The sequence below is a fragment of the Balaenoptera borealis genome, assembly GCF_965194805.1.
Source record: "Balaenoptera borealis genome assembly, chromosome: 9".
Lineage (NCBI taxonomy): Eukaryota > Metazoa > Chordata > Mammalia > Artiodactyla > Balaenopteridae > Balaenoptera > Balaenoptera borealis.
This window is the reverse complement of record NC_138873.1, coordinates 79,957,762-79,971,038: the sequence shown is the minus strand read 5'-3', so window position 1 is coordinate 79,971,038 and position 13,277 is coordinate 79,957,762.

Sequence of the window (13,277 nt, the reverse complement as noted above, 5' to 3'; positions counted from 1 at the left end):
TAGGATATGTGTCTTTCGCTTTCTCACTTACTCCAAGTTGACTGATTACTTCTCGACTCATCTATGGTGCTGCAAATGGCATTGTTTCATTTTTTCACTAGCTCCTATTCCATCTGTACAGGTAGCAGTTCTTCTTTGTCCACCCATCTGTCGGTGGACTTTTTGGTTACTTCCATATCTTGGCTATTGTAATACTATGCAATGTAGATTTGCGTGCCTGTGTCCTTTCAGTTCTGTCTTCTTAGTTTATAGGTCCAAGAATAGGTCTGCTGGATCATATGGTAGCTGAATGTTTACCTTTTATAGGCAGCTCTATTCTGTTCTCCTTAGTGGCTTTTTCCAGGTTACATCCCACTTAAAGTGGAGGGTATGTATTTCTTCCCAGCACCTTCAGCATTTATTCTTTGTAGTTTTTGCTGATGGTTATTCTGAGTGGTGTGAGCTGATACCTCTTTGTGGTTGAATTTGCATGTGTCTCATAATGCGTTGAAGTTGAGCGTTAAGACATGTCCATTTTATTTTTCGAGCTGTGATTAGAGCTTATTACTTCAAAGTGTTTTCTTAAAGTATGTGTCACCATTTGAAATATTTTGGCCATTATCTCCCTCAAGACATTTTGAGGGCAGGTTTCATTTACAGCCCTGCAGTACTTGTTCATATGAAGTGACCATTAGCTCAGGCTTTAAACCTGCTTTTGCAGGTAACGGCCAGAGAGCGGCAGCCTTGCTACGTTCTCCATGCTGGTACTAGGGAAACAGACCTACCGGCCAGTGGTATTCTTCGGTTATAAATTAGAGTGCAATGTGCCCGGGTAAACCCACAAATGTTGATGTCTCCTTGCTTTTGTTTGTTTTTAAATTTAATTTATATTTATTATTAGAGTAATATTCCATTGTGTACGTGGACCACTTCTTCTTGGTGCATTCCTCGGTTGATGGACATTTTCATTGCTTCCAAGTGCTGGCTATGGTAAATATTGCTGGCGTACAGGTTTGCCCGCCTGTCACTTTTTCATTCTCATTTTCTCAGGTGATAGGCCAAGCAGTGGTTGTGATTGATTGACTGGTAGCTCAATATTTCCCTTTTCAAAGCACCTACATTGTGTTTTCATTAGTGGCTCTTTACATACCCCCCCCCTTACAACCGAGGGTACGCATTTCTCCACACTCCCTTCACCGTTTATTTTTGGCAGCATTTTTCCTAATGGCCATTCTGACTGCTGTGAGCTGATAGGTTTTTGTAATATGGGTATGCATGTCATTAAAAATTTTTTAAATTCATCATATTCCTACGCCTTTTTCTTTTCTCTTAAAAGAAAAAACCGTGAGTACAATATAGCTCTTGAAACTGTCTTCTTCGAAGGTTGCCCTCTTTTGAATTTTTTGGTCGATTTTTGACCCCAGAAATTTTCTGGAGGGCAGGTGCCATTTACACAACTGCAAGTTGGTGAAAATTTAGTGACCTTTTGCAGTGGGTTCAAAGCTGCTGTTGTGGGAAACGGCCACAAGGAGGTAGCATTTCTCCATTCCCCAAGCTGGGTCCTAGGGCAGCAGAGCCTTTCTGGAAGTCATTGTCCTAGGTTGTAAATTAGAATGGAATTTGCCAGGAGAAATCCCCTTAAGTTTATGTCTCATTACTTCTTCTTGGTTTTTAAAATTTTTTTTAATCTGGGTAAAGTTTAGAATATTGTTTGTCCTAGGTGTACACAATCTGGTTCATTTGTACATTATGTATGTCTATTAATGTACAGATCCTCTTCCCATGTAAAATATTACAGTGTTCCGTCGACCTCCCTTGCTATATGTTCGGTCTTTTTGATACATGTATATAATATGTATTTGTATATGTATAGTAACACTAATCCTCATTTCTCAATTTCCCCCCTCCTTTCCTTTTAGATGAGCATAGTTTGTTTTGTTTTCTAAGCCTGTGAGTGTCTTTCTCTTTGGAAATATGTTCATCTGTGTCAGTTATTAGGTAATGCCATAAGTGATAATATAGGCTATAGGTCTTTTGCTTTCCGACCTACTTCATGTTTTGTGATTATCTCCAGGCTCATCTATGGTGCCCCAAAGAGTAGTGCTTCAAAGTTTTCCAAGGCTAATATTCCATTGTGTACATGGACCACTTCTTCTTGGTGCATTCCTCTGTTGATGGACATTTTCGTTGCTTCCAAGTGTTGCCTATGGTAAATATTGCTGGAGTGCAGGATTGCCAGCCTGTGATTTTTGATTTTCATTTTCTCAGGTGATAGACCCAGCAGTGGTTATGATTGATTGACCGGTATGGTAGCTCAACGTTTACCTTTTCAAGGCACCTCAATTGTGCTTTCATTTGTGGCTCTTACCACGTCCCCCTTAGAATCGAGGGTACGCATTGCTCCACAATCACATCAGCATTTATTTTTGGCAGCATTTTTGTTGATGGCCATTCTGACTGGTGTGAGCTGATAGGTTTTTGTAATTTGGGTTTACATGTCTGTAAAAATTCCTACAATTCATCATTTTTCCACGCCTTTTTGTTTTCTGTTAAAAGAAAAAAGAAAAAAAGTGTGAGTATAATATACCTCTTCAAATTTTCTTTTTGGAAGGTTGCACTCTAGAATTTTTGGGTTGATTTTCGACCTCAGTATTTTTTGGAGGGCAGGTGTCATTTACAGACCTGCAATTGGTGAATATTTAGTGACCTTTTGCAGTGGGTTTAAAACTGCTGTTGTGGGAAACGGCCACAAGGATGCAGCATTTCTCCATTCCCAAATCTGGGTACTAGGGCAGCACAGCCGTTCTGGAAGTCGTTTGCCTAGGTTGTAAATTTGAATGGAATGTGCCAGGAAAACCCCCCATAAGTTTATGTCTCATTACTCCTAGTTCGTTGTTTTAATTTTTTCAATTGGGGTAATGGTTAGAATGTTGCTTGTCCAAGGTGTACATCTACATATTCTATATACCTATTTATGTAGAGATCCTCTTCCCGTGTAAATTATTACACAGTGTTCCCTAAACCTTCCTTGCTATATGGTCGGTCTTTTTGATATATGTATATAATATGTATTTGTATACATATGGTAACGCTAATCTTCATTTATCCATTCCCCCCACCTTTCCTTTTAGATAAGCATAGTTTTTTTTTAATAAGTCTGTGATTGACTTTCTCTGTGGAATTATGTTCATTTGTGTCAGTTATTAGATAACGCCTATAAGTGATATCATAGGATGTAGGACTTTTGCTTTCCGACTTACCTCATGTTCTGTGATTATCTCCAAGATCATCTATGGTGCCTCAAAGAGCAGTGTTTCATTGTTTTCCATGGCTAGTATTCATTGTGTACATGGACCACTTCTTCTTTATCCTTTCATCTGTTGATGGACATTTTGGTTGCTTCACTGTCTTGTCTATTGTGAATAAGGCTGCAGTGCAACTTTTGCAGCCCGGGTCTTCATTCTGGTCTTCTCAGGTGAGAGGCCCATTGGTGCGCCTGCTGGATTGAATGGTACCTCAATTTTTCGTTTTCAACGCAGCTCCTTTCTTTTCTCATTATTAGCGTTTAACCCTTTTACATCTCACCAGCAGCTAGAGGGTACACAGTTCTCTAAAACCCCTTCAGCATTTATTGTTTGTAGACTTTTTGCCAATGGTCAGTCGACTGGTGTGAGTTGAAAACATTTTGTAGATTAGATTGCATGAGTCTAATACTTCCTGAGGTGGAGCGTTTATCCATTTTCCTTTCTTTAAAAAGAGAGTGAGTAAAACTTACCTCTTCATACTATCTTCTTGAAAATTTTGCCTGTTTTGAATTTTTTTTATCCATTCCCTACCTCAGCACAATTTTGAGGGCAGGTGTCTTTACAGCTCTGAGTCCTTGTGAATGGTAAGTGACCATTAGCAGTGGGTTAAAAGCTGCTCTTGTGGGAATCGGCCACAAGGCGGCAGCATTTCTCCTTTACCAAATCTGGTTACTAGGGCAACAGAGCCTTACTGGAAGTGGTGTTCTAGGTGGTAAATTAGAATGGAATGTGCGAGGAAAAAGCCCTTTAAGTTTATGTCTCATTACCTCTTGTTGGTATTTTGAACTTAATTTTTATTTTTTATCACAGCAAACTTGATTACAATGTTTTGTTTGTTCTAGTTGTGCAAGATGTGGTTCTTTCACACATATGCATATATCTATTCTTCTTCGGATCCTTTTCCCATGTAGGTTATGACACAATGTTGAGTAGTCTTCTCTTGGTATTGCGTAGGTCTTTGGTGATTATATATTTCACATGTGTTTGTATCTCTCTGTTAACCTCAATATGGTAATGTATCCAATCCTCACACCTTTCCATTTGGTGACCCATAAGTTTTTTTAATGAATCTATGATAGTGTTTCTCTGTGGAAATATCTTTGTATCATTTTTTAGGTAACACCTATATGTGATATGATAGGATATGTGTCTTTCGCTTTCTCACTTACTCCAAGTTGACTGATTACTTCTCGACTCATCTATGGTGCTGCAAATGGCATTGTTTCATTTTTTCACTAGCTCCTATTCCATCTGTACAGGTAGCAGTTCTTCTTTGTCCACCCATCTGTCGGTGGACTTTTTGGTTACTTCCATATCTTGGCTATTGTAATACTATGCAATGTAGATTTGCGTGCCTGTGTCCTTTCAGTTCTGTCTTCTTAGTTTATAGGTCCAAGAATAGGTCTGCTGGATCATATGGTAGCTGAATGTTTACCTTTTATAGGCAGCTCTATTCTGTTCTCCTTAGTGGCTTTTTCCAGGTTACATCCCACTTAAAGTGGAGGGTATGTATTTCTTCCCAGCACCTTCAGCATTTATTCTTTGTAGTTTTTGCTGATGGTTATTCTGAGTGGTGTGAGCTGATACCTCTTTGTGGTTGAATTTGCATGTGTCTCATAATGCGTTGAAGTTGAGCGTTAAGACATGTCCATTTTATTTTTCGAGCTGTGATTAGAGCTTATTACTTCAAAGTGTTTTCTTAAAGTATGTGTCACCATTTGAAATATTTTGGCCATTATCTCCCTCAAGACATTTTGAGGGCAGGTTTCATTTACAGCCCTGCAGTACTTGTTCATATGAAGTGACCATTAGCTCAGGCTTTAAACCTGCTTTTGCAGGTAACGGCCAGAGAGCGGCAGCCTTGCTACGTTCTCCATGCTGGTACTAGGGAAACAGACCTACCGGCCAGTGGTATTCTTCGGTTATAAATTAGAGTGCAATGTGCCCGGGTAAACCCACAAATGTTGATGTCTCCTTGCTTTTGTTTGTTTTTAAATTTAATTTATATTTATTATTAGAGTAATATTCCATTGTGTACGTGGACCACTTCTTCTTGGTGCATTCCTCGGTTGATGGACATTTTCATTGCTTCCAAGTGCTGGCTATGGTAAATATTGCTGGCGTACAGGTTTGCCCGCCTGTCACTTTTTCATTCTCATTTTCTCAGGTGATAGGCCAAGCAGTGGTTGTGATTGATTGACTGGTAGCTCAATATTTCCCTTTTCAAAGCACCTACATTGTGTTTTCATTAGTGGCTCTTTACATACCCCCCCCCCCCTTACAACCGAGGGTACGCATTTCTCCACACTCCCTTCACCGTTTATTTTTGGCAGCATTTTTCCTAATGGCCATTCTGACTGCTGTGAGCTGATAGGTTTTTGTAATATGGGTATGCATGTCATTAAAAATTTTTTAAATTCATCATATTCCTACGCCTTTTTCTTTTCTCTTAAAAGAAAAAACCGTGAGTACAATATAGCTCTTGAAACTGTCTTCTTCGAAGGTTGCCCTCTTTTGAATTTTTTGGTCGATTTTTGACCCCAGAAATTTTCTGGAGGGCAGGTGCCATTTACACAACTGCAAGTGGGTGAAAATTTAGTGACCTTTTGCAGTGGGTTCAAAGCTGCTGTTGTGGGAAACGGCCACAAGGAGGTAGCATTTCTCCATTCCCCAAGCTGGGTCCTAGGGCAGCAGAGCCTTTCTGGAAGTCATTGTCCTAGGTTGTAAATTAGAATGGAATTTGCCAGGAGAAATCCCCTTAAGTTTATGTCTCATTACTTCTTCTTGGTTTTTAAAATTTTTTTTAATCTGGGTAAAGTTTAGAATATTGTTTGTCCTAGGTGTACACAATCTGGTCCATTTGTACATTATGTATGTCTATTAATGTACAGATCCTCTTCCCATGTAAAATATTACAGTGTTCCGTCGACCTCCCTTGCTATATGTTCGGTCTTTTTGATACATGTATATAATATGTATTTGTATATGTATAGTAACACTAATCCTCATTTCTCAATTTCCCCCCTCCTTTCCTTTTAGATGAGCATAGTTTGTTTTGTTTTCTAAGCCTGTGAGTGTCTTTCTCTTTGGAAATATGTTCATCTGTGTCAGTTATTAGGTAATGCCATAAGTGATAATATAGGCTATAGGTCTTTTGCTTTCCGACCTACTTCATGTTTTGTGATTATCTCCAGGCTCATCTATGGTGCCCCAAAGAGTAGTGCTTCAAAGTTTTCCAAGGCTAATATTCCATTGTGTACATGGACCACTTCTTCTTGGTGCATTCCTCTGTTGATGGACATTTTCGTTGCTTCCAAGTGTTGCCTATGGTAAATATTGCTGGAGTGCAGGATTGCCAGCCTGTGATTTTTGATTTTCATTTTCTCAGGTGATAGACCCAGCAGTGGTTATGATTGATTGACTGGTATGGTAGCTCAACGTTTACCTTTTCAAGGCACCTCAATTGTGCTTTCATTTGTGGCTCTTACCACGTCCCCCTTAGAATCGAGGGTACGCATTGCTCCACAATCACGTCAGCATTTATTTTTGGCAGCATTTTTGTTGATGGCCATTCTGACTGGTGTGAGCTGATAGGTTTTTGTAATTTGGGTTTACATGTCTGTAAAAATTCCTACAATTCATCATTTTTCCACGCCTTTTTGTTTTCTGTTAAAAGAAAAAAGAAAAAAAGTGTGAGTATAATATACCTCTTCAAATTTTCTTTTTGGAAGGTTGCACTCTAGAATTTTTGGGTTGATTTTCGACCTCAGTATTTTTTGGAGGGCAGGTGTCATTTACAGACCTGCAATTGGTGAATATTTAGTGACCTTTTGCAGTGGGTTTAAAACTGCTGTTGTGGGAAACGGCCACAAGGATGCAGCATTTCTCCATTCCCAAATCTGGGTACTAGGGCAGCACAGCCGTTCTGGAAGTCGTTTGCCTAGGTTGTAAATTTGAATGGAATGTGCCAGGAAAACCCCCCATAAGTTTATGTCTCATTACTCCTAGTTCGTTGTTTTAATTTTTTCAATTGGGGTAATGGTTAGAATGTTGCTTGTCCAAGGTGTACATCTACATATTCTATATACCTATTTATGTAGAGATCCTCTTCCCGTGTAAATTATTACACAGTGTTCCCTAAACCTTCCTTGCTATATGGTCGGTCTTTTTGATATATGTATATAATATGTATTTGTATACATATGGTAACGCTAATCTTCATTTATCCATTCCCCCCACCTTTCCTTTTAGATAAGCATAGTTTTTTTTTAATAAGTCTGTGATTGACTTTCTCTGTGGAATTATGTTCATTTGTGTCAGTTATTAGATAACGCCTATAAGTGATATCATAGGATATAGGACTTTTGCTTTCCGACTTACCTCATGTTCTGTGATTATCTCCAAGATCATCTATGGTGCCTCAAAGAGCAGTGTTTCATTGTTTTCCATGGCTAGTATTCATTGTGTACATGGACCACTTCTTCTTTATCCTTTCATCTGTTGATGGACATTTTGGTTGCTTCACTGTCTTGTCTATTGTGAATAAGGCTGCAGTGCAACTTTTGCAGCCCGGGTCTTCATTCTGGTCTTCTCAGGTGAGAGGCCCATTGGTGCGCCTGCTGGATTGAATGGTACCTCAATTTTTCGTTTTCAACGCAGCTCCTTTCTGTTCTCATTATTAGCGTTTAACCCTTTTACATCTCACCAGCAGCTAGAGGGTACACAGTTCTCTAAAACCCCTTCAGCATTTATTGTTTGTAGACTTTTTGCCAATGGTCAGTCGACTGGTGTGAGTTGAAAACATTTTGTAGATTAGATTGCATGAGTCTAATACTTCCTGAGGTGGAGCGTTTATCCATTTTCCTTTCTTTAAAAAGAGAGTGAGTAAAACTTACCTCTTCATACTATCTTCTTGAAAATTTTGCCTGTTTTGAATTTTTTTTATCCATTCCCTACCTCAGCACAATTTTGAGGGCAGGTGTCTTTACAGCTCTGAGTCCTTGTGAATGGTAAGTGACCATTAGCAGTGGGTTAAAAGCTGCTCTTGTGGGAATCGGCCACAAGGCGGCAGCATTTCTCCTTTACCAAATCTGGTTACTAGGGCAACAGAGCCTTACTGGAAGTGGTGTTCTAGGTGGTAAATTAGAATGGAATGTGCGAGGAAAAAGCCCTTTAAGTTTATGTCTCATTACCTCTTGTTGGTATTTTGAACTTAATTTTTATTTTTTATCACAGCAAACTTGATTACAATGTTTTGTTTGTTCTAGTTGTGCAAGATGTGGTTCTTTCACACATATGCATATATCTATTCTTCTTCGGATCCTTTTCCCATGTAGGTTATGACACAATGTTGAGTAGTCTTCTCTTGGTATTGCGTAGGTCTTTGGTGATTATATATTTCACATGTGTTTGTATCTCTCTGTTAACCTCAATATGGTAATGTATCCAATCCTCACACCTTTCCATTTGGTGACCCATAAGTTTTTTTAATGAATCTATGATAGTGTTTCTCTGTGGAAATATCTTTGTATCATTTTTTAGGTAACACCTATATGTGATATGATAGGATATGTGTCTTTCGCTTTCTCACTTACTCCAAGTTGACTGATTACTTCTCGACTCATCTATGGTGCTGCAAATGGCATTGTTTCATTTTTTCACTAGCTCCTATTCCATCTGTACAGGTAGCAGTTCTTCTTTGTCCACCCATCTGTCGGTGGACTTTTTGGTTACTTCCATATCTTGGCTATTGTAATACTATGCAATGTAGATTTGCGTGCCTGTGTCCTTTCAGTTCTGTCTTCTTAGTTTATAGGTCCAAGAATAGGTCTGCTGGATCATATGGTAGCTGAATGTTTACCTTTTATAGGCAGCTCTATTCTGTTCTCCTTAGTGGCTTTTTCCAGGTTACATCCCACTTAAAGTGGAGGGTATGTATTTCTTCCCAGCACCTTCAGCATTTATTCTTTGTAGTTTTTGCTGATGGTTATTCTGAGTGGTGTGAGCTGATACCTCTTTGTGGTTGAATTTGCATGTGTCTCATAATGCGTTGAAGTTGAGCGTTAAGACATGTCCATTTTATTTTTCGAGCTGTGATTAGAGCTTATTACTTCAAAGTGTTTTCTTAAAGTATGTGTCACCATTTGAAATATTTTGGCCATTATCTCCCTCAAGACATTTTGAGGGCAGGTTTCATTTACAGCCCTGCAGTACTTGTTCATATGAAGTGACCATTAGCTCAGGCTTTAAACCTGCTTTTGCAGGTAACGGCCAGAGAGCGGCAGCCTTGCTACGTTCTCCATGCTGGTACTAGGGAAACAGACCTACCGGCCAGTGGTATTCTTCGGTTATAAATTAGAGTGCAATGTGCCCGGGTAAACCCACAAATGTTGATGTCTCCTTGCTTTTGTTTGTTTTTAAATTTAATTTATATTTATTATTAGAGTAATATTCCATTGTGTACGTGGACCACTTCTTCTTGGTGCATTCCTCGGTTGATGGACATTTTCATTGCTTCCAAGTGCTGGCTATGGTAAATATTGCTGGCGTACAGGTTTGCCCGCCTGTCACTTTTTCAGTCTCATTTTCTCAGGTGATAGGCCAAGCAGTGGTTGTGATTGATTGACTGGTAGCTCAATATTTCCCTTTTCAAAGCACCTACATTGTGTTTTCATTAGTGGCTCTTTACATACCCCCCCCTTACAACCGAGGGTACGCATTTCTCCACACTCCCTTCACCATTTATTTTTGGCAGCATTTTTCCTAATGGCCATTCTGACTGCTGTGAGCTGATAGGTTTTTGTAATATGGGTATGCATGTCATTAAAAATTTTTTAAATTCATCATATTCCTACGCCTTTTTCTTTTCTCTTAAAAGAAAAAACCGTGAGTACAATATAGCTCTTGAAACTGTCTTCTTCGAAGGTTGCCCTCTTTTGAATTTTTTGGTCGATTTTTGACCCCAGAAATTTTCTGGAGGGCAGGTGCCATTTACACAACTGCAAGTTGGTGAAAATTTAGTGACCTTTTGCAGTGGGTTCAAAGCTGCTGTTGTGGGAAACGGCCACAAGGAGGTAGCATTTCTCCATTCCCCAAGCTGGGTCCTAGGGCAGCAGAGCCTTTCTGGAAGTCATTGTCCTAGGTTGTAAATTAGAATGGAATTTGCCAGGAGAAATCCCCTTAAGTTTATGTCTCATTACTTCTTCTTGGTTTTTAAAATTTTTTTTAATCTGGGTAAAGTTTAGAATATTGTTTGTCCTAGGTGTACACAATCTGGTTCATTTGTACATTATGTATGTCTATTAATGTACAGATCCTCTTCCCATGTAAAATATTACAGTGTTCCATCGACCTCCCTTGCTATATGTTCGGTCTTTTTGATACATGTATATAATATGTATTTGTATATGTATAGTAACACTAATCCTCATTTCTCAATTTCCCCCCTCCTTTCCTTTTAGATGAGCATAGTTTGTTTTGTTTTCTAAGCCTGTGAGTGTCTTTCTCTTTGGAAATATGTTCATCTGTGTCAGTTATTAGGTAATGCCATAAGTGATAATATAGGCTATAGGTCTTTTGCTTTCCGACCTACTTCATGTTTTGTGATTATCTCCAGGCTCATCTATGGTGCCCCAAAGAGTAGTGCTTCAAAGTTTTCCAAGGCTAATATTCCATTGTGTACATGGACCACTTCTTCTTGGTGCATTCCTCTGTTGATGGACATTTTCGTTGCTTCCAAGTGTTGCCTATGGTAAATATTGCTGGAGTGCAGGATTGCCAGCCTGTGATTTTTGATTTTCATTTTCTCAGGTGATAGACCCAGCAGTGGTTATGATTGATTGACTGGTATGGTAGCTCAACGTTTACCTTTTCAAGGCACCTCAATTGTGCTTTCATTTGTGGCTCTTACCACGTCCCCCTTAGAATCGAGGGTACGCATTGCTCCACAATCACATCAGCATTTATTTTTGGCAGCATTTTTGTTGATGGCCATTCTGACTGGTGTGAGCTGATAGGTTTTTGTAATTTGGGTTTACATGTCTGTAAAAATTCCTACAATTCATCATTTTTCCACGCCTTTTTGTTTTCTGTTAAAAGAAAAAAGAAAAAAAGTGTGAGTATAATATACCTCTTCAAATTTTCTTTTTGGAAGGTTGCACTCTAGAATTTTTGGGTTGATTTTCGACCTCAGTATTTTTTGGAGGGCAGGTGTCATTTACAGACCTGCAATTGGTGAATATTTAGTGACCTTTTGCAGTGGGTTTAAAACTGCTGTTGTGGGAAACGGCCACAAGGATGCAGCATTTCTCCATTCCCAAATCTGGGTACTAGGGCAGCACAGCCGTTCTGGAAGTCGTTTGCCTAGGTTGTAAATTTGAATGGAATGTGCCAGGAAAACCCCCCATAAGTTTATGTCTCATTACTCCTAGTTCGTTGTTTTAATTTTTTCAATTGGGGTAATGGTTAGAATGTTGCTTGTCCAAGGTGTACATCTACATATTCTATATACCTATTTATGTAGAGATCCTCTTCCCGTGTAAATTATTACACAGTGTTCCCTAAACCTTCCTTGCTATATGGTCGGTCTTTTTGATATATGTATATAATATGTATTTGTATACATATGGTAACGCTAATCTTCATTTATCCATTCCCCCCACCTTTCCTTTTAGATAAGCATAGTTTTTTTTTAATAAGTCTGTGATTGACTTTCTCTGTGGAATTATGTTCATTTGTGTCAGTTATTAGATAACGCCTATAAGTGATATCATAGGATATAGGACTTTTGCTTTCCGACTTACCTCATGTTCTGTGATTATCTCCAAGATCATCTATGGTGCCTCAAAGAGCAGTGTTTCATTGTTTTCCATGGCTAGTATTCATTGTGTACATGGACCACTTCTTCTTTATCCTTTCATCTGTTGATGGACATTTTGGTTGCTTCACTGTCTTGTCTATTGTGAATAAGGCTGCAGTGCAACTTTTGCAGCCCGGGTCTTCATTCTGGTCTTCTCAGGTGAGAGGCCCATTGGTGCGCCTGCTGGATTGAATGGTACCTCAATTTTTCGTTTTCAACGCAGCTCCTTTCTGTTCTCATTATTAGCGTTTAACCCTTTTACATCTCACCAGCAGCTAGAGGGTACACAGTTCTCTAAAACCCCTTCAGTATTTATTGTTTGTAGACTTTTTGCCAATGGTCAGTCGACTGGTGTGAGTTGAAAACATTTTGTAGATTAGATTGCATGAGTCTAATACTTCCTGAGGTGGAGCGTTTATCCATTTTCCTTTCTTTAAAAAGAGAGTGAGTAAAACTTACCTCTTCATACTATCTTCTTGAAAATTTTGCCTGTTTTGAATTTTTTTTATCCATTCCCTACCTCAGCACAATTTTGAGGGCAGGTGTCTTTACAGCTCTGAGTCCTTGTGAATGGTAAGTGACCATTAGCAGTGGGTTAAAAGCTGCTCTTGTGGGAATCGGCCACAAGGCGGCAGCATTTCTCCTTTACCAAATCTGGTTACTAGGGCAACAGAGCCTTACTGGAAGTGGTGTTCTAGGTGGTAAATTAGAATGGAATGTGCGAGGAAAAAGCCCTTTAAGTTTATGTCTCATTACCTCTTGTTGGTATTTTGAACTTAATTTTTATTTTTTATCACAGCAAACTTGATTACAATGTTTTGTTTGTTCTAGTTGTGCAAGATGTGGTTCTTTCACACATATGCATATATCTATTCTTCTTCGGATCCTTTTCCCATGTAGGTTATGACACAATGTTGAGTAGTCTTCTCTTGGTATTGCGTAGGTCTTTGGTGATTATATATTTCACATGTGTTTGTATCTCTCTGTTAACCTCAATATGGTAATGTATCCAATCCTCACACCTTTCCATTTGGTGACCCATAAGTTTTTTTAATGAATCTATGATAGTGTTTCTCTGTGGAAATATCTTTGTATCATTTTTTAGGTAACACCTATATGTGATATGATAGGATATG